Source organism: Muntiacus reevesi, chromosome 11, assembly GCF_963930625.1.
Source record: "Muntiacus reevesi chromosome 11, mMunRee1.1, whole genome shotgun sequence".
Lineage (NCBI taxonomy): Eukaryota > Metazoa > Chordata > Mammalia > Artiodactyla > Cervidae > Muntiacus > Muntiacus reevesi.
In genome coordinates this window covers 49342519-49365444 of record NC_089259.1, presented here as the reverse complement: position 1 = coordinate 49365444, position 22926 = coordinate 49342519, and the positions used below count along the sequence as shown (strand labels likewise).

The window sequence follows — 22926 nt, the reverse complement described above, 5'->3', positions numbered from 1 at the left end:
CATGTAGGAGTTTTGTACTGCCTCAGGAAACTATTCTATGGTCTCTTCAGTTCATCACAAAAGTTATCATTTCCAAGATGAAAAGTTGCCTTAAATTTTCCTTAAAGTTCTTTTCAGCCCTTATTGTAAGCTAATTTTCAACATGGATTTGACTACAAAGACTTTATGCATCCAAAATAACAAATTCAGGCAATAGGTTTAGCTATTTTGGTGACATATAGATACAATTTTAAGAGCTAATTCACCATCTCCCAACAAGACTGGAATCACCATGACTGAATTTTATTGTCCACCTAAAATCACCAAGCAAACTTTCAAGTGGAATAAAGCATGATTTGGCTAAAAGCAGCAAGTGGATGCAGGTCTCATAACCCAACGCAGTGGTTCTCAAACATCCTCATCCTAGCTCCAGTCATTATAATCTTATGTAATGGGACCCCAACTCAACCGCAACCACATACACACAAAGCAATTTTTATCCTTTGAGATGAAGAAACAGCAATTCTACATTGATCAAATGGTAAGATTTTTTTTTTCCCCATAGCTACATACAACCCACCATGGGTTGGGTAGACAAAAGTAAAAAATAATCACAAGGCCTCCTTGTCACAAATATAATCACGTCTTCTACTGAAGGACTATGCTAAAGCTATTTGAGTCAACTCTATCAAAAAGATTCACGATAACAATACATGTTTACAGGAGAATTTTTCTTAAAACTGAAATTTCGTAACAATCTCTTAAGAAACACTATTAGTCTCTCACTCTTCCCTCTTTCCCAATAACTAAATATGAATGTAATTGGCTCCATACAACTATAGGTAGCTATGTTTCTCTGAAATGTAATCACTTACATTATTTTTGTACTATAATTGTTGTGGATCTGCCTGTCATCTCTCTTCAACAAAAGACAGAAGTTTTTTCTTTTTCTTTCCCCGCTGACCTATGTCCTCTACATTCTTTTAGGGTATACTCAATGGTATCTCATAAACAAAAATCCCCCAAATCAAAAAAAGTATTTTAATTGCTTTCACTTCTTTTCCAATCTCTGAAATACCAGTTTTAATGTTCTTTTCATTAATAACACCAATTTAATATGACATTAAGAAGAAATATGTAAGCAATTAAAATTCTTTCAAACTAGAAATTTTATTTTGACATGTGTTGTAATTGCCAACCTTCTTTGTTCCAATTATGAATTTAAGCAAGTGACATTTACCTCCAGCTCCTCAAGAAATATCTTTGCTTGCATGTTTAAAGTCTGAATGTCATCTACTAACAAAATTTGGATCACCATTATTTAATTTTCTGGTATAAGTCCTGACCCCATAGATTGCTAATTCTCTCTTCTGTATATGCTCTTTCTTGTAAAGTATGGTTTCCTCAAGGACAGGAGTAACATTTTGTTCCTATGAACACCAAGGGACTGGCAGACTCCATGATGTTTATTGATGATTTACTGTATCTTATAAACTATTCTGGTCTAATATTCACATCAAAGGGATAATAGTAGTTTACATCTTCTCAGTGATTAAAGTCCCTATCTTCTATTCCAAAGAGAATACTGTAAAACTTTCCTCTACTTTCCTTGGGAAAAAGGAAAAGAGGTACAAACACATAGGAGCAAAAGCTGGAAAATATTATAGCACACAGAATAGCATTTATACACCATTACTAAAATCATGTAGTTGTATAAAACAAGTAGTAGAAGTGCCACAATATAAAGTGACATTTTGCAGACTCAAGCTCATTTTTAGTAACCTAAAATATATGTTACCCACGTATTTGTTTGTTCCTCTTTAGTTGCTAAGTCGTGTCTGACTCTTTGCAACACCATGGATTGTAGCCCAACAGGTTCATTTGTCCATGGGATTTTCCAAGCAAGAATGCTGGAGTGAGTTGCCAGTTCCTTCTCCAGGGGATCTTCCCAACCCAGGGGTTGAAAGAATATATTACAGAATGAACATACCATAATGAATTTGTTATGTGCGAATCATCTACATATATTCACACATAGGGAATACATTCTGATCTATAATGTAACATTGTGTGTGTGCTCAACCGTGCCTGACTCTTTGCAACCCCGTGGACTATGACTCGTGAGGTTTCTTCTCTGTCCATGGAATTTTCCAGAAAAGAATACTGGAATAATGTAATATACTCTTCCATAAAAGTATTACATCAGGTGTTGTTCTACTGGACTTAAGGCAGAGAAGATATACTAAGCACCTGGGTCAAGACAGAGAGAGAGTCAGAAAAAAAAAAGAGAGAGTCAGAATCTGAGTTAGAAGTAGCTACCCTTTCAATCAAAAAGGGATAAGGAATCTTACTTTTTAAGAGCCCATTAGATGTGTGATAAGCAGATGAGGATGAGATGGTTGGGTGGCATCACTGATACAATGGACAGGAACTTGAGTGAACTCTGGGAGATGGTGGGGCATGTGGAGGCCTGGAGTGCTGCAGTCCATGGGGTCACAGAGTCAGACATGACTTGGAAACTGAACAACAAGAAGCAGAAGAATAACTCCTTAAAATATATCCATGTCTTTATCCTGGGGTCAGTGAATATATTGTCTCACGTGGCAAAAGAGATTTTAAAAATGTGATTAAAATAAGGATCTTGAGCTGGGGAGATAATTCTGTATTATCCAGGTGGGTCCTATGAAACCACCAATATGCTTACAAGTGAAAGATGGATGCAAGAATTTAAGAGTCAGAGAAGGAGATATGATGAGGGAAACTAAGTCAGAGTGATGAGCATGATAAAGACCTGATTGGCTTTGAGGATGCAAGAAACACCACTGAAGGAATGCAGGCAGCCTCTAGAGTCAGGAAAAGGCCAAAGAAGAGTTCTTTCCTAGAGTTTCTAAAAGGAACACAGCCTCGATGACACTTTGATTTTAGCCCTGTGAGGCCCATTCCATACGCTCACCTCCATACTGTTTCAAGTCACTAAATTTGTGGTCCTGTGTTAGAGCAGTAAGTGCCTACAACAAGAGAAGGAAAGTTACACAGCTCAAAATAGCCTGGAGTTAAAACTCCCCTCCAGGTCCCCTCCACCATTCTATGCAAAACAAAGAGCTCTCTCACCCGAAGGAAAAAATGGACGTTAAGGTTGATTACACCCAGCTCCCAGCCAGTCCCAGCCTCTGGCCGATCTCTAGAATTCCTTGCCCCAGCCATTTAAGAGGTAACTAATCTGAACCACCTTGGAGAACAGGCCCCCTTAAGACAGTAGATTTCCACATATATGCCTGTATATACTTACTCTTTTCTTGGGTTAGGGCAGCAGCTCACTAACCTGATTGCTGCCCCTTCTCACCTCATTAAAGGTGACCTGTTCCTGTAAAGTGCCGGTCTCGTTCTTCTTCCGAACCTCGCCTTCTCTAACTCCCTTTCCCTACATTTTTGGTGCCCAAACCTGGAAGGTTGAGGTTCCTTCTCGTTCTCCACAGTCAGCTCTTTGGAGCATGGAAACCTGCCGAACTTACTTTTCGCGCGGGCTTTCAAGACCTCCTCGAGAGATGCCCTGTGCCTTCGTGAGCGGTCCAAGTTCTGTGTAAGGGCTTTATTGGTTGTCCATGTACCCTAAGGAATATTGGTCTCTCTCTCTTTTCTCTACACTTTCTTTCCTGCAAAGCCGACCAACTCCAGGAGAGAGGCCTTCTGCCATTCGACTTCCCTCCATCCACCACGAATTCTCACCTGACCCAGCAGCCCAGGTAAGCTCGGATGGTACTCTAGGGCACCATAGACTATCATCCTTTCTGGGTTCCTAGGGAACCCTCTGGCCAAAAGGCCCTCTGGGGAGGTACTTGGGGGACAACCCTCCCTCCTTCAGAGTCTCTCTCTCTTTGCCTGGTCAAAAGATTAGGCGATGATCTTTTCTCTCAACTGGACAGTCGCTAGCCATTTGCTATGGGGTCAAGCCAATCCATCCTGCGGGACTCTCCCTTGGCCTGTGTAAAACGAAACCTCAAACCTTTACTCTTGACAGATCTCAAGGTTCATAAACTCGAGTTACTTTGCACTCAAATTTGGCCTCAATACAAGCTGGATAACCAAAACCGCTGGCCTGAGTTCGGGACTTTCAGTTTCAATATTTTATCAGACCTCACTAACTTCCTCAAACGGAATAGCAAATGGTTGGAGATCCCCTATATTCACGTCTTCTGGGACCTTAGAAGCTGTCCTTCTCTCTGCAAGGACTGTTCTACCTATCCAATCCTCCTCTCCTCTCTCTCCCCCTCCATTACAAAAGAATCCAAATCTAAAGCCCCTAAAAGGCCCCTAAACCCTCAATCCCCCATTTTAGCCTGACCGATAAACCTCCTCCCTACTGCCCTGGAGAGGAAACTTCCAAGAGACGAGACCCCATCCTCTAGCCCTTCTTCCTCCAAATAGGAAGCAATGACTCTGAAACCCCAAAAGAGATCTCCACCCCACCTCCATCGACCAGGACCCAAAGCAAACACATGTTTCCTCTCAGAGAGGTAGCGGGACTGGAAAGTTCATATGCCTTTCTTAATTTCTGATATGAGCCAAATTGAAGAAAAATTGGGATCTTTTTCAGAAAATCCTACTAGATACAGAAAAGAATTCCTCCGCCTTATGCAAGCATATCATTTAACCTGGAATGATCTTTTTTACATCCTAACACTTTAACCCCTGATGAAAAGGAACAGATGTGGCAGGCAGCCAGACTCATGCTGATCAGCTCCATAACCAAGATAGGACTAATCCAGTCGCTGATGATGCAGTCCGTTTAACTGAGCCACGGTGGACATATCAAGCAGGCAATGCCGGCAGCCGGTACCTGCATCATATGATTACCTGTTTATTAGAAGGAATACTAAAAAGCGCTCACATTCATGTTAACTACGATAAGATTAGGAAAGTAACTCAAGAAAAAGATGAAAATCCTGCCCTATTTCTTTCACAGCTTACCTAGGCAGTCCAGAAATACACTAATCTACATATTTCCACCCCCGCCAGCCTTCTGTACCTACACGTCCAGTTCATAAGCCAGTCAGCCCCCGATACTCACCAAAAACTACATCAGTTAGAGAAGGGCCCTGAAACCCCTCAGCAAGATCTCCTAGAAATAGCCTTTAAAGTTTTCAACAATAGGGAGGAAGAAGCGAAAAAAGAAAAAGAAAAGGAGAGAAAGGCCAAATATGCTTTATTCGCTGCAGCTATCCAAGAAAAAAATTCAATCCCTTTGGCCCATCGACCTCGGCCCACCTGTATGGGATCTAACCCTCCAGGCCTCTGCTTCAGATATAACCAAACGAGACACTGGGCTAAGTCCTGCCCAAACCCCCGGCCACACACCAAACCCTGCCCCACCTGCAAACAATGGGGCCACTGGAAAATGGATTGTCCTCAGACACTACCCGCCAAATCTCGGGGTCCACCCTAGGCCCAACAACAATGGGCTGGGAACCAGACGAAGGGGGGCCCTGGCACCCCAGACCATGGTTCCTCAGATGAGGTGAGAGATGATCCAATTGTGCCTGAATTATTCCAGTGACGGAGCCCAAGCTCCAGACTCCAAGTCTGCCCCATACAGATGGACCCAGAGTTTCAGGTAATCGGCACGGTGGCCGGACACAAAATGTCGTTTGTAATAGATACTAGAGCGGCCTTTTCACTTTTAACCTCCTTTAAAGGCCCTCTTCAGCCTTCAGAAATGGCCATTGAAGGGGTCTCAGGTGTTCCTTTTTATCCCAAATAACCCCTCCTCTCCTTTATTCCTTTGGTAAGGCAACACTAACACATTGTTTTATAGTAGTTCCTCAATGCGCAATGGCATTGATAGGACATGATCTTCTGGCTAAGCTACAAACTTCAATAAACCTCCCATTCTTAGATCCCATATCAATCCTTTGCATCCAAATGGCACCCGAACCCTTGGCCAGCCCTCACTCCCAAAACCTGCCCCCTGACCTTCCCTCGATAGATCCTCAGGTCTGAGACACTGAAGCCCCATCGGTAGCCTGACATCATTCCCCTGTATAGGTTTTTCTTAAAAATCCCTCTCAGTTGATAATATACATGATTCAGTGCTATTCTCTCAGATCATCCCACCCTCGCCTTCTCCCATAGAGTCCAAAAGTCTGTTCTATACATCTGTGTCTCTTTTTCCGTCCTGCATATAACCTGCAAGAGTCCTAGAACCAATGCCCCACAGATACCAAAGACAACTGTGTACTTGAAATATTATTTCCTGGAGAAGAGTAAACAGGTTTTGTTTAAAAATCTAATTTTCATACCAAAAAAACCCCCCAAAAATCCCTCTCAGGTAATAACCCAAACTCAGTATACCCTGACCACAGAATCCCTACAAGGACTTAAACCAATAATCTCCCGACTGCTCAAAGCCAGCCTTTTGGGGCCTGTTTTCCTCATAATACTCTTATACCGGCAGTCAAAAAGGGACCCCACTCCTGGCGTCTAGTCCAAGATCTTCACAGGGTCAATGAGGCCATAATACCCGTACACCCTGTGGTGTATGCCCTTTTCTCGCATATTTCCCCTGATACACTGTACTTCACGGTATTGGACCTCAAAGATGCTTTCTTTACTATACCTCTACACCACTCTTCATAGCCTCTATTTGCCTTCACCTGGACAGACCCAGACACGTATCAATCTCAACAATTAACTTGGACCATTTTACCACAAGGGTTTAGAGATAGCCCTCATTTTTTCGGTCAAGCCCTTCAAAGGGACCTACAAACTTTAGACCTAGACTCTACTGCCTTACTCCAATATGTAGATGATTTATTGTTACGTAGTTCTTCTCGCCATAACTGCCTAGTCCACACTGCGACAGTATTAAATGCCCTTGGCAACTGGGGCTACAGAGCCTCGCTCTCCAAAGCACCAATTGCTTCCACCGTGGTCAGTTACATGGGATTGCTTCTCACTCCCACATCCAAAATAATTCCAGCTCAGAGACTTCGAGCCTTGACACAGACCCCCAGGCCCAAAACCAAGAGGGAACTTCTTTCTCTATTAGGTCTATTAAACTTCTTCCGAATATGGGTCTCAAATTTTGCCCTCCACGCAAAACCTCTTTAGGAAGCTACTTGAGGAAACTTAGATGAACCCTTATTGGCCTCCACCTCTCTCCACACCCCAATACAGACTCTTATCAAACACTTACTACAGGCCCATTCTCTTCACTTACCTGATTATGCCAAGCCTTTTTTCCTTTTTGTACATTCTTGACAAGGACATGCCTTAGGGATCCTGTACCCCAAAAGGGGCCTCTAACTTAGTTATCTAAACAACTCGATCTCATAACACTCGGATGACCACCTTGTCTCCAGGCCTTAGCTGCAACTACCCTCTTAATACCTGAAGCCCCAAAACTAACCCAAAATTCTCCTCTAAATGTATGCTCACCTCATTTCTTCAAAGATTTACTCTCTCATCGGGCTTACCTTTCTCTGCCCCCTGCTTGACTACAGATCCTCCATGCACACCTCCTCAACTCATCCCTTTCTTTTATGCCTTGTAAACCTCTTAATCCTGCTAGATTACTCCCTACACCAGATCCAGAAGCAGGACACCTATCTCATGACTGTGTTCAGACTTAGATACGACACTTAATCCCTTTGAACTTATAACCAATCAGCCCCTTACTGACCCCACAGTCCCATCCTGGTTCATAGATGCCACTTCCCAGAAACAAGCCCCATTTGGGGCTGGATACGCTATAGTCCAGGGACAGACCGACAAAGCTATCCCCACTCACCTCATCAAGTCAGCCACACTCCTAGCTCACACATCCTCACAACAGGCTGAACTGATAGCTCTTACACAAGGTTTGACCCTAGCCAAAGGCCAAAAGATAAACATTTACACTGACTCCAAGTGTGTCTGTATCATATTACATTCTAACATTATAACATGGAGGGAGAGGGGATTCCTGACTCAGAAGGGCACACCTATTCTCAACGTTTCTTTTATTTCTGAACTCTTCCACGCAGTTCAGCCCCAAAACAAGCCGCTGTAATACATTGCCAGGGACATCCTCGACATAGTCCTATCTCCTTTTACAACAATATAGCAGATCACGAAGCAAAGTGGCAGGCCGCCTCTGTTAGTCCTGTCTTTACTATAGCCCAAATTGATGAGCCTAACATCTGCACATTACTTTCACATTTACATTCTCTTTTCTACCCCTCTGCAAAAGTACTTAAGGCTCTCCTTCAGAACTTTATTGAGCTGACTAAGGCCAATGTGACTTATTTAAATAATCTGACCCAAACTTATATCATTTGTCAGCAGACAAATCCTAATTCTAACATTCGCCCCTCTCCTTTCCCCACCCACCAAATGTGCAGACATCTTCCCACACAAGACTGGCAGGTAAATTTCACCCACATGCCACCTGTAAAAACGGTTAAATTTCTCCTAGTCTTCGTAGATACATTTTCTGGATGGATCGAAGCTTTCCTGACTACTAATACACGAGCCCCTATTGTGGCTTGCCTTATCTTTACTGAAATCCTCCCCAGATTTGGAATGCCTTTCTCTCTCCAGTCTGACAACAGGCCCGAGTTCTCATCCCAAATGACACAAAATATTGCACGAGCCCTTCCAGTTCCTTGGAGGTTTCACATTCCTTTCCTTATCATCCCCGGTCTTCCCATAAGGTTGAGAGAGCCAACCGAGTCCTAAACGTAACTATGACCAAATTAACAACTGAACTTCATCAAGACTGGACTGAACTCCTCCCTTTAGCCCTTTTAAAGGTCCGGGCCTTACCAAAAAAGCCCTTAAATATCAGTCCATTCAAGGCCATGTATGGGAGGCCCATGGTACCTTTAGGTCGTCCCCTCTCCCGGGACAGTCCCAAACTGCCATCCCACCTTCCTTGTCCTTTACTTCCCCAGATACAAAAATAAATGCCTTTTGGCAACATATGGATGACTTACTCCCTCAACCACATTCCAATCTTCCATACCCATCCCTTCAAATAGGAGACAAAGTCTATATGACAATTCAGCCCCACTCAGATCTAACCCCAAAATGGCAAGGTCCCTACACGGCAATTCTGCTGACCCCTACAGCTGCAAAATTAAAAGAAATCACCCCTTGGGTTCACATCACTCGTCTAAAAAAGGTTATGCAGCCCAGTGATGAAAACGCTTGCCAGACTAATACTTGACAAGTTTCTCACACAGGCCCTACAACTCTAAAGTTCCACCAGCCTCAACAGGCGACAGATGAGCCAGTTTCATGGCTGCAATTATTCCTGGAACAACTTCTGGCAGATATCTGGGCCTCGAGTCCTCAAGGATCCACGTTTGAACACGTTGAAGATTACATCTCCACCCTGTGGCTACAGAGAACCTTTTATAACTTTTACCCCTTCTCGGACCATTCATTTTTATCCCTACTCACCTTTGGACCTTGTTTGTTTAATCTTTTCCAGGGATTCCTCCAAGACTGAATCCGAGCCCTTTCCCGAGACCAAGTCAAGACTGTTCTTCGGCTCAAGACACTGATGGATAGAATAGAAAATCAACACTATGGGCCTTAGACTTCCTTCCTCCCAGACCACACACCCCTGACCCTCATTTATCAGCATGAAGAAGCCCTGAACATTAACAATGCCCACCTCTCTTTCTCTTTTTATATATATTCCTTAGGGTCTGGAATGAAGGAAAGATACATGGCTCAAAATAGCCTGGAGTTAAAACTCCCCTTGGAGAAATATTTGTTTAGTTCTTTGGCCCATTTTTTGATTGGGTCATTTATTTTTCTGGAATTGAGCTACAGGAGTTGCTTGTATATTTTTGAGATTAATCCTTTGTCTGTTGCTTCGTTTGCTATTATTTTCTCCCAATCTGAGGGCTGTCTTTTCACCTTGCTTATAGTTTCCTTTGTTGTGCAAAAGCCTTTAAATTTAATTAGGTCCTATTTGTTTATTTTTGCTTTTATTTCCAATATTCTGGGAGGTGGGTCCTAGAGGATCCTGCTGTGATTTATGTCGGAGAGTGTTTTGCCTATGTTCTCCTCTAGGAATTTTATAGTCTCTGGTCTTACATTTAGATCTTTAATCCATTTTGAGTTTATTTTTGTGTATGATGTTAGAAAGTGTTCTAGTTTCATTCTTTTACAAGTGGTTGGCCAGTTTTCCCAGCACCACTTGTTAAAGAGGTTGTATTTTTTCCATTGTATATCCTTGCCTCCTTTGTCGAAGATAAGGTGTCCATAGGTTCATGGATTTATCTCTGGGCTTTCTATTCTGTTCCATTGATCTATATTTCTGTCATTGTGCCAGTACCATACTGCCTTAATGACTGTGGCTTTGTAGTAGAGTCTGAAGTGAGGCAGGTTGATTCCTACAGTTCCATTCTTCTTTCTCACGATTACTTTGGCTATTCGAGGTTTTTTGTATTTCCATACAAATTGTGAAATTATTTGTTCTAGATCTGTGAAAAATACCGTTGGTAGCTTGATAGGGATTGCATTGAATCTATAGATTGCTTTGGATAGTATGGCCATTTTGACAATATTGATTCTTCCAATCCATGAACATGGTATATTTCTCTATCTGTTGTGTCCTCCAAAGAAGACATACAGATGGCTAATAAACACATGAAAAGATGCTCAACATCACTGATTATCAGAGAAATGCAAATCAAAACCACAATCAGGTACCATTACGTGCCAGTCAGGATGGCTGCTATCCAAAAGTCTACAATCAATAAATGCTGGAGAGGGTGTGGAGAAAAGGGAACCCTCTTATACTGTTGGTGGGGATGCAAACTAGTACAGCTGCTATGGAGAAGAGTGTGGAGATTTCTTTAAAAACTGGAAATAGAACTGCCATATGACCCAGCAATCCCACTTCTGGGCATACACACCGAGGAAACCAGATCTGAAAGAGACACGAGCACCCCAATGTTCATCGCAGCACTGTTTATAATAGCCAGGACATGGAAGCAACCTAGATGCCCATCAGCAGACAAGGAAGCTGTGGTACATATACACCATGGAATATTACTCAGCCATTGAAAAGAATTCATTTGAATCAGTTCTAATGAGATGGATGAAACTGGAGCCCATCATACAGAGTGAAATAAACCAGAAAGATAAAGACCAATACAGTATACTAATGCATATATATGGAATTTAGAAAGATGGTAATGATAACCCTATACGCAAAACAGAAAAAGAGACACAGATGTACAGAACAGAATTTTGGACTCTGTGGGAGAAGGCGAGGGTGGGATGTTTCGAGAGAACAGCATCGAACCATGTATATTATCTAGGGTGAAACAGATCACCAGCCCAGGCTGGATGCATGAGACAAGTGCTCAGGCCTGGTGCACTGGGAAGACCCAGAGGAGTCGGGTGGAGAGGGAGGTGGGAGGGGGGATCGGGATGGGGAATACATATAAATCCATGGCTGATTCATGTCAATGTATGACAAAAACCACTACAATATTGTAAAGTAAATAGCCTCCAACTAATAAAAATAAATGGAAAAAACAAAACAAACAAACAAACAAACAAACAAAAAAAACTCCCCTCAGGTCCTCCCCACCATTCTTTGCAAAACAAAGAACTCTCTCACCCGAAGAAAAAAACGGACATTAAGGTTGATTACACCCAGCTCCCAGCCAGTCGCAGCCTCTGGCTGATCTCCAGAATTCTTTGCCTGAGCTGTTTAAGAGATAGCTAACCCGAACAACCTTGGAGAAGAACAGGCACCCTTAAGACAGTAGATTTCCACATATATGCCTATATATACTTACTCTTTTGTTGGGTTAGTGCAGCAGCTCATTAATCTGACTGCTGCCCCTTCTCGCTTCATTAAAGGTGATATGTTCCTCTAAAGTGCCAGTCTCGTTCTTTTTCTGAACCTTGCCTTCTCTAACTCCCTTACCCTACAAAAAGGTCATTAAGCTTTCAAAACTCAGGTCCAAACACTTGGGAATCACATTGTAATAAAAACTTTGAAAGAATTAGTGCACGATTTTTACGTAGAGAAAATCAATGTGGAAGGAAAGAAGGAAGGGAGAGAGGGAAGGAAGGAAAGATGCAAATCTAATTTAGCAAGTTCACAAAAACAGCAGGGTTGCTCAAAATTCAAAGCATTTTGAAGAAATGGGCTACTGAGAGGAGAAATGTCAGGAAGCCTTGTAAGTAATTAAAATTTTTTAACAGAAAAAAAAAAAAAGTTAAGAAAAATGTGTGGGATCCAAAAACTGAACTTACTGACAAAACAGAAATAGACTGACAGACTTCAAAAATAAATTTATGGTTACCAAAGAGAAAAGGTTGGGGGAGGGATAAAAGGAGTTTGTGATTAACATATACACACTATTATAAACAAAATAAAAAATCAACAGGGACCTACTGTACAGCACAGGGAGCTCTACTCAATAGTCTGTAATAAGCTACGTGGGAAGAGAATCTGAAAAAGATAACTGAATCACTTTGCCGTATACCTGAAACTAACACAACACTGTAAATCAACTGCAATCCAGTATAAAATAAAACTTAATTAAAAATTTAATAGGAATGAGATGAAAAAGGGGTAAAGATAAACAGTAATGCTCAATAAATCTAAGCATTAAAAAAATTAAATAAATAAATCTAAGCATTGCAGTAGTGGGCTGAGGTCTCTTTGGGGGTGGGCCTCAAGTTTTATCCATTTTTTAATACTCTTAATCCACCATAGTACCTAACATAAAGTTGGCAGTTAATAAATATTTGTTGCATAAATAAATATAGCCCCTAGAGAAGCAGGATCTAGAGAGAGCAACACAAATACAAAATAAAAGCTCATTCATTCATTCATTCAACAAAATTGTTTAGTGTTGATTTTATGCCAGGTGAGAAAGATTAGTAAGAAAAATACAGTCCCTGCTATCATGAAGCTTCAAAAATTCTTCCTCCTTCAAATAGCCTCCAGTCTTTAAGCATCTTTGCCATCAGTTTCCCAGGGGGATATAGCTTTAATTTCATAAATTACTATTTCGTCTTGTCAGGTTTTTATATACTCAAAAATCTGAATTGCTTGAGGCCACGATTTACTTACTTCCCATTCTGTGCCAATGGAGTCAAGTTATTTTAAAGAGCATTTTTCATATTCTGTTAAAAAGAAAAAAAAAAAAAAAGACCAAGCTCCACAGTCCATCAAGTCCTCGATGGAATCTCCTGCTTCTAGCTCTGAAGCTTGCATCATCCCCTACTGACTGAAACAAGTTGAGAAAACCCAAGCAATACAGCGAGAGTGGATGGCAAACCACTCTAGTATTCTTGCCTGGAAAATCTCATGGACAGAGGAGCCTGGCAGTCTACAGACCATGGGGTCACAAAAGAGTCAGACACGACTCAGCAACTAAACAACAAAACATATATACCGGGAACCCTAGAGAATTGTTGTTGTTGAGTTGCTAAGTCTTGTCCGAATCTTTGTGACCCCATGGACTGCAGTACAACAGGCTTCCCTGTCCTTCACTGTCTCCCAGAGTGTGTTCAAACTCAAGTGCATTGAGTCTATGATGCCATCCAACCATCTCATCCTCTGTCGCCCCCTTCTCCTCTGCCCTCAGTCTTTCTTAGCATCAGGATCTTTTCCAACATGTCAGCTCTTTGCATCAGGTGGCCAAAGTATTGGAGCTTCAGCTTCAGTATCAGTCCTTCTAATGAATATTCAGGGTTGATTTCCTTTAGGATTGACTGTTTTGGTCTCCTTGTTGTCCAAGGGACTCTCAAGAGTCTTCTCCAACACCACAGTTCAAAAGCATCAATTCTTTGGTGCTCAGACTTCTTTATATTCCAGTCCTCACATCTGTATATGATTCCTGGAAAAACCATAGCTTTGACTATACAGTCCTTTGTCAGCAAAATGATATCGCTGCTTTTTAAAACACTGTTGAAGTTTGTCATAGTTTTTCTTCCAAGGATCAATCATCTTTTAGGAGGGTTCTAATCCATTTTCAGTTTGAATGCTGATGGAGAAGACAAGCAGAGGTAAGCATTTAACAGTTTAGTCATCCCTTCTTTAGTTTAATAACCTGCACCCTGGCAATCTTCACTCAGAGCCAACCCGGACTCAAAGCCTGGAAAGTCAGAGGTTCATGCCTGTGGCAAATTTAAGCAAGGAGACAGCAGAGTGTTGCAATGTTGTACAGATTTAGAAGAAAAGCAAATAGGAAACTGCTTCTTTAATTTTGTGAATTTGGCTAGGCAAGTATTTTAAAAAAAATTCATTAGAAACTGTTTTGAGTGCCAGCCCAATGAAGTTTTGTGCAGTAGACAAAACATTTTTGATTTTCTTAAGCCTCATCTTGACTTCCTCCCCTGCCCTCTCACCTTGCTCAGCTCAGAGAGGCTCCCCCTGCACTGACTTCCGGTATCAAATCTGGCTGGTAAGGGCCTTCCCTCATTGGGAGTGCTGGCTTCATTAATTCCCAGCTGACTACACAATACTTTGCTCCCAGACCCACCCCCAAAAGTGCTGTTAGCAGTCTACAGCATCCCTCATAAGAAATCCTACCTTTTAACACAGAGGGTATGGAAACATTTTCTTGGCCTCAAGAAATGCAAATTAGCACACATACTATTCATCATAAAAGCTCCTCAACCAGCTGAAGTCTTATTGTATATTTGATCATGGCCACCCCTCTGGAACTCCTGTCCAAGTGAATACAACATGCCAGGAGTCACACAAATAGAATCACAGCATGTAGAGATCAAACCCTGAGCTAGAAGGTTCTGCTGGCTTACAAATGAGGAAGATGAGAGAGGAAGAGTGACCTTTACTATTTAGGTCACACGCTGTTCTAGTGTGTTCCCGGATATCAGGTTCAGTTTTGGAATAGCCAGCAAATGCATCCCAAAGGTGGGGCATGCTTCTGTAAAGTTCTTACTTTCCTGTTCCTATTTCAGTGTTCTTTTGTCTTTGGAAAGTAATCTCATAGAATTTCACTGTATTACGAACAGCTCTGCCAAGGATGTATTTTTAGTTTCCTTTAGTGATTTTAGTATATATCTATATCAATTCAGTTCAGTTCAGTCGTTCAGTCATGTCTGACTCTTTGTGACCCCATGAACCACAGCACACCAGGCCTCCCTGTCCATCACCAACTGCCAGAGTCTACCCAAACCCATGTCCATTGAGTTGGTGATGCCATCCAACCACCTCATCCTCTGTCATCCCCTTCTCCTCCTGCCTTCAATCTTTCCCGGCATCAGGGTCTTTTCAAATGAGTCAGCTCTTCATGTATCTATATCAAAACCATCTAATTCTTAAATAGATACACACTGTGTGTATGCATGTGTTTAGGAAATGATACTGTTTTCCAAAAAGAGAAAAACTGTGTAAATGTTACTGCTATGCATAATATTATGCTGATCTAAGACATACTAGTTAAAATTTACTTTGGAATATAATTCAGTAATATACACAATATCACCTTCCTTACAGCCATTTAGGGTAGCAATAGCACATGTGGCCTGAAGTTGACTTCAAGCTCTGGGAAAAGGTTCATTAGTGCAATAGGGTTGTTTAGGTGGGTGATTTATCAATATGTCTAAAGTGGTGTATATAGTAATCATTTTTATGACCACAAGCACTGGAGAGGCTATTTTAAAATTACAACTGGGGAAAGATAAAAACACAGACTCTAATCACTGTGGTTGTTGCCTGTCATTTTAGATCTATTTTTTTGTTGGTTGCCACTAGCAACAAGAAAATTAAGCTGAAGAAGTTTTAATCAAATAAATACTGCTCTTTACCTCCCTGATCATATACTATTAATATGTTGCACTGAAAAGTAGGCAAGTAAAAAATAAAAATCAATAATCTGATATATGAATTCTTTGAATGGAACTTTAAAAAATCTTAAAAACAACAATCATCAATCATAAAGATTACATTCCTGGAGTCATAAAAAATAACCTCCACTGAGTTCATGAGCATCTTTCTACTTGCAGTGTGTGGAACAATGAGATTTCTTCTCTAGCCCCCATAAACAGAAGCAGAGATCAAATTAAGTATCCAGTATTTGAACCAGAAATTGCTCTAAGCTCTAGCATTGCTGATTGTAATCCTGAGGCCTTTGATCATTAAAATAGAATGTGTCTTTAAAAAAGAAATAAAAAAAGCTTAATAGCACAAAAGTAATATATTCATAGCTGCAGCTACTCTTAAATGAGCATTTATCATGCCAGGCACTGTGCTAGATGTTTACATATCATAACTCACTTGACTTTCATGTGTCTGCAGACAGTCTTCTTTTTCTTTTATATATGTGGAAATAGAACCTCAAAGAAGTTGATTAATTTGCCTAAAGTCACCAGTGACCCCGGAGTGACAAAGGAGAGTAAGGTTAGCTTTGTGCAACTTCAAAGGCTCCATTCTTTTCACTTGGCCATGCTGGCTCTCCAAAAATGCAGAAACCTCTTAATTATTTGCATTATAGGTATATAGTGTTGTAGGTCAAGGAGGTAAGAAAACAGAGGATTCCCTGTGTTTCAGGACTTTTCACAGCACACTGCAACCCTGGAGGTAGGAAAACTGACGTTCAACCCCATTAAGGGACAAGCTCCAGTACTTTGGCCACCTGATGCGAAAGGCTGACTCATTGGAAAAGACCATGATGCTGGGGAAGATTGAGGGCAGGAGGAGAAGTGGGCGACAGGATGAGCTGGTTGGATGGCATCACCGATGAACATGAGTTTGAGCAAACTCTGGGAGATAGCGAAGGACAGGGAAGCCTGGTGTGCTGCAGTTCCTGGGGTCACAAAGAGTCAGACACAACTTAGCAACTGAACAACAATAACAACAATGGGAAATAAGATTACAGAAATAGTAGGTGCACAGCTAGTATTTGAAATCAGGTTTGTCTGACTCAAGTGCACATTCTTTCTGTTCTACCTTCCCCACCTCCTACCAAGTGGAGTCTTTATAATGTTGATATTTATGGATAGAATAAAAATCATCTTGATGAGAATTTTTTTATTGAATAGAGTTATGTTTCAGAGGATAGTATTTGATCTATGGTGTGGCCCAATCTATATACATCACAAATTGCTGTATGACAAAGTTCTATGTTTTCTATATTTTCATCAAATCTCATTTAATATGTACACATATTTTTTCTTATTCCTCTTGCACAGAGAAAAAAATGAAAGAAAAGTCACAATGGAGCTAAAGAATGCTATGGTCAAACAGCATAAGAATAAAATTCTATTGCTTATATGTGATGTATCTAAAATTTTGCTGAGTTTTGTAAATGTCACTTAAAGGGGAAAAAAAAACAAAAAATTCCAATTCAAATGGAAATTAAAAGCAAAAACTTATTGATCAGATGGTCATTTTCTATAAACTAAATTGTAACTGACATTCTTACAAGTGTTCATGGCATTTGCAAATTTCAACATATTAAACTGAAGCGAGAATAGGGAGCCCTCTCTTCCAGAGATGGTTCTCCTGGAGTCCTTGTGTTAAGACCAAGCCCAGCCCTTCAGGTCCTGAATAAAATCTCCATAGGTTTGTACTGTATATTGCTGCGAGCCAGCAAAGGCCACAGTGGCGAGAAATAGAGAAGAAGGTTTTAAGGGAGCTAAATAGCAGAAAGAGATAATGGAAGCATAGAAAAGTGACAGGTGCAACATAAGATTATACTAGCATTTTAAAATTTCAAATGCTATTAAAATAATACCTGCCTCCCAACACTGTTTGTATTGAGGAAAAATGAGTGTCAACAGGACCCCCATGATGTATGTCTCTACACAGACCTGGCAACACTGACGGGCATTCAACCCCCTCAGACCTGTGGGCCTCACATTTGGCATCCCCAGACCTCTCAGCCTCTTTCCCTCTGGACTTTGGCTTTGTTAAATTTCTAAACTGTTTTTTTTTTTCAATTTCACTGACTTCTGCTCTTATTTCTTTCCTTCTACGTATTTTCATTTTGCTTTGCTTTTCATTTCCAACCCTCTTAAGATGGAACTTCAGAACACTGATTTTAGACCTTTCTTCTTCCCTCAAATAAGCATTTAAAAACTTAAATTTCTCAAAAAGACCTAAACAGACATTTCTTCAAAGAAGACACACAGATGGCTAACACATGAAAAGTTGCTCAACACTGCTCATTATTAGAGAAATGCAAATCAAAACTACAATGAGATGCCACCTTACACCAGGCAGAATGGACATCATCAAAAAGTCTACAAACAATAAATGCTGGAGAGGGTGTGGAGAAAAGGGGACATTCTTGCACTGTTGGTGGGAATGTAAATTGTTACAGCCACTATGGAAGATGGCATGGAGATTACTTAAAAAACTAGGAATAAAATCACCATATGACCCAGCAATCCCACTCCTAGGCATAAACCCAGAGGAAACCAAAATTGAGAGAGACACATGTATCCTATTGTTCAATGCAGCACTATTTACAATAGCTAGAACATGGAAGCAACCTAGATGTCCATCAACAGATGAATGGATAAAATGTTGTGGTGCATACATATAATGGAATATTATTCAGCCATAAAAAGGAACGCATTTTGAGTCAGTTCTAAAGAGGTGGGTGAACTTAGAACCTGTTATACAGAGTGAAGTAAGTCAGAAAGAGAAAGATAAATATCATATTCTAACGCATATATATGGAATCTAGAAAAATGGTACTGAAGAGTTTATTTACAGGGCAGTAATGGAGAAACAGACATAGAGAAAAGAATTATGGACATGGGGAGAGGGGAGGAGAGGGTGAGATATATGGAGAGAGTAACATGGAAACTTCCATTACCATATGTAAAATAGATAGCCAATGGGAATTTGCTGATGGCTCAGGAAACTCAAACAGGGGCTCTGTATCAACCTAGGGGTGGGATGGGGAGGGAGATGGGAGGGAGGTTCAAAAGGGAGGGGACATATGTATACCTGTGGCTGATTCATGTTGAGGTTTGACAGAAAACAGCAAAGTTCTGTAAAGTCATTATCCTTCAATAAAAAAATAGATTAAAAAAATTTACATTTCTCTAGAAGTGCTACTTTTGCTGCATTCTACACATTTTGATACATTGCCACTTTATCCTTCAGTTTTAACTATTTCCTAATTCTCTTATTACTTTTTAGATCTACAGTTTATTTAGAAGTCCAAAATTCAAAAAAAAAAATGTTCCTTGATATGTCATTGTTATTGATTCCTAATTTAATAGTAGTGGTTCAAAATCGTATTCTATGATTTTGTGAAAATTAATAAGCATAACCTCAATTAAAATAGAGTCATGAGGCCAGAAGGGGGAGCCCTCACACCCTTCGATGACAATAAATCCCAACAGGAAGAAAGACGACTTCCTCTTCTTACCTACCAAGAACTCAGCCAATAAGAGATCGTCACAACTCACCAGTGAGAAGCCACTATACTTGAAGTCTCAGTTCCTCCAATGGACTGTTTATTTACTTTATAACTTCCTTTCCCCCTCATTAAAAGATGTCTCCTTCCCTTGCTGTTTGGCGAATTCCACAGTTGCTCACCATGATTGCAGACCCTGTAATGCTTTTCTTTGCTGATCTCAAGCAAACTCATTTTTGCTGCAGAAATAACTGGCAGTCTACTTGGTTCAGGTCAATAATTTTAATTCTTTCAAATTTATGGAGGCTCGTTTTACTGCCCAGCGTAATGTAAGGATCATGCCCATGTTTAAAGACTGTGTATTTTCCAGTTGTTTGGTGTAGCCTCCTATAAACATCAGATAGATTATGATGGTTGATAGTGTCGCTCACTTCATCTATGTCCTTACTGATTTTTTTGTCTAGTCTATCAATAAGTGAGAGAGGAATGTTTAAATCTCCAAATATGACTGTGGAATTGCTTATTTCTCCCTTTAATTCTGTTAATTTTGCTTCATGTATTTGGAAGCACAGTTATTAGCCATTGTGATATAAGGAAAAATAAACACATGGTTTTCATCCCCAGTCCTGGTACAGGTACAGGGCTCCTAGAACCCCTGGAATTTCCTGTCTTTTTATATACTAATGAGATAACTCAGGGGAGGGCCCTACGTAGCTTTAGGATGTGGGCTGATCACCTTTCTGCATGCTAAGTCACTTCAGTTGTGTCCAGCTCTTTGCAACCCTATGGACTGTAGCCAACCAGGCTCCTCTGTCCATGGGATTCTCCAGGCAAGAATACTGGAGTGGATATCCATGCCTGTCTCCAGGGGATCTTCCTGACCTAGGGAGCGAACCCACGTCTCTTATGTTTCCTGCATTAGCAGGCAGTTTTTTACCACTGGCACCACCTGGGAAGTCCAATAACAAGTAATTTAATGAATGGTTAGCAGGCAGTTTTTTACCACTAGCACCACCTGGGAAGTCCAATAACAAGTAATTTAATGAATGGTGTCTACATGATAAAACTTTCATTTACAAAAACCCTTAAAGACCAGGTTTGGGGAGCTCCCGGGCTGGTGGACACCCTAAGACGCCAGGAAGGTGATGTACCCAGAATGAACATGGATGCTCTGCACCCCTTCTCCTTATACCTTGCAAGATACATGTTTTCCATTTCTCGTTCTGAGTTGTACACTTTACAATAAACAGATAATTTTTTAAGCAAAGTACTTTCCTGAATTCTGTGATTCATTTTAGGAAATTATTGTATCTGAGGCAGGGTTGAGAGAACCTCCAAACTTGTATTCTGTCTGGCAGAGGTGTAAGTCTCCTGGGGACCCCATTTCTGGTTGGTGTCTGAAGTGGGGGGCAGTCTTCTAGGATTCAGCCCTAATTCTTGTGGTTATACCACGTCTGAATAGTTAGTATCAGAATTAAATCAATTGAATTGAATTGTAGAACCACAGCTGGTGTCAGAGAATTGGTTGGTGTCAAGAAGAAGAAAAAACACACAGGTATATAAACATTTATAATCGTTATGGTTTCCTGATGAATTGATTCTTTTATCATTATGAAATAAGCCCATTTACCTCTAATAATACTCTTTGTCTTGAAGAATGCTTTATCTGGCATTTTTATGGTATGTCTTTTTATATCTTTACATTTAGAGTGTATCTCTTGTAGACAATATGTAATTTTTTAAAGTTCATTTTGATCTTCTCTGTTTCCAACATTGTCTAATAGAACTTTCTGGGATGATGGAAATGCTCTACCTCTGGACTATATAATATGGTAGCCACTATCCACATGTAGTTATTGAGCACTTGAAATATGGCTAATGCAACTGAGAAACTGAATTTTTGATTGTATTTATTAATTTATAATTAAATAGCCACATATAGCAGTGTCAGCCATACTAAACAGCACAGGTTTAGTTCATGAACATTTAAAGTAATTGTTGACATGGTTGGACATAGGTCTACATTTTGCTTCTTTTCTGTTTTGTGTCCCTCTTGGATAATTTCTATTGATCTGTTTCCAAGTTGTCTGACGCTTTACTTCATCATATGAGGTTTAACTTCTCTGCACATTCCTTTCTTCTCCTCCATCATTTGGAAGCACACATTCACTGTTCAACACTCAGTTAAATGATTTTTAACTTTTTGAGGAATTTTCTGAATTCCCACAAGTCAGACCATCCCCCTCCTTTTTGCCCCTACTATACTGTACACGTTTCTCTCTCCTGGTACCTCTAATCTTCTTTCTAGCTCTGTCTCTTCCTCCTAAGCTGTCCATGTCTCATTCATCTTTGATGTGTCCTCCTAACACTGTGATCTGTTCTCCTAACAACATATTGATTCTTCTTTCTTTTACATCATTTTTTAAACCTTATGATAAGATCCACTAGAAGTAACACTATTTCCTACAATATAATTTTTATCTGCCATGGACTGGACAGATATGAATAACGATGTTCTCAGATTCATCTGACTGAAAACGTTATGAAAGAATTGCATCTCAGAAAAACCCCTAACAGCAGCACATCCTTTGTCAAGACGGAGTCTTGTTGCTATTAGACTGAATTGAAATCCATACCAATGGAAATAATTTAATCAGCTAAAGGGATTCTGGATTCTAGCAAAGAAGAGAATGTAGGATTCTGAATGTAAATTGTGAAATTGGCAGCAAAATATTTAGTATTCTCTGAGGAGACAAAACCACCTGCTGATTATCACTCCCTGCAAATGGAAGGACTCATTTCCTGGAACTTTTGGCATATTCTCTGAGCATAAAGCTCGTGCAGTAGAAAGACCAAAGACTAAAGAGCAAAACAAAGATGTGGTTTTGAATCCCAAGTCTTCTGTTTACTAGTGCAGCCTTTGACAGGTTCTGTAATCTCTCTGAGACTGATTTATCTACAAAATATGAAAAACGATACCTAATTTTGCCATTATTATAAGCACTTAAAATTGTATATTTAAAGTCACTGGAAAATAAAGTTTACCTTGAACAAATAGAAATCTTTCATGTTATTATCTTTATAAGCTTTATCATTATTATTTTTATTTGTAGTATATATCTAACCAAGTTCATCGAAAACCATTTAACGCATATTAAGGCTAATTTGGTAGCTACTCTTGGCAATATACTTTGCACAAACTTAAAAGTCTCCAAAGTTTTGTTTCATTTTAGCTGTCCTGAGGACTTAACAATTCAACCCCAAGAAGGAAATTTCAGACCAAAAGAGATGCTCCAGGATCGTACCTAAACAGCAGAGGAAAGCTGTCACTTACTGATATCCAAGTGCCAGGTTATGTGCTGAATACTTGCACTATCACTATCTAATTTAATCCTTTAAACAATCATTTAGAGTAGGGGCTGTTGTAAAAGAAGAAAACAAAGCATTTTAGAGATAAAACAACTTGTCCATACTCATGTGATAAGATACAAGCTGGGTTTCGAAGGCAAGTCTTTAAAACCCTTGCTCTTTAATTACCACTCAAAACTGTTTCCCAGCGGATTCAAACCCTCTGTTTGCCAGT

The 22926-nt window shown here is 40.3% G+C and overlaps 1 protein-coding gene across 1 annotated transcript in view; it reads right to left on the bottom strand.

Annotated features, from left to right (window-relative positions):
• The window catches only part of SCEL (sciellin), a 204495-nt gene extending 194990 nt beyond the window's left edge, over nucleotides 1-9505 (bottom strand). Inside the window, exon 1 of the mRNA XM_065902111.1 lies at nucleotides 9421-9505. The gene's annotated coding sequence lies outside the window, so the exon portion shown is untranslated. The remainder of the gene's footprint in view (nucleotides 1-9420) is intronic.
• Between the last annotated feature and the right edge of the window lie 13421 nt (nucleotides 9506-22926).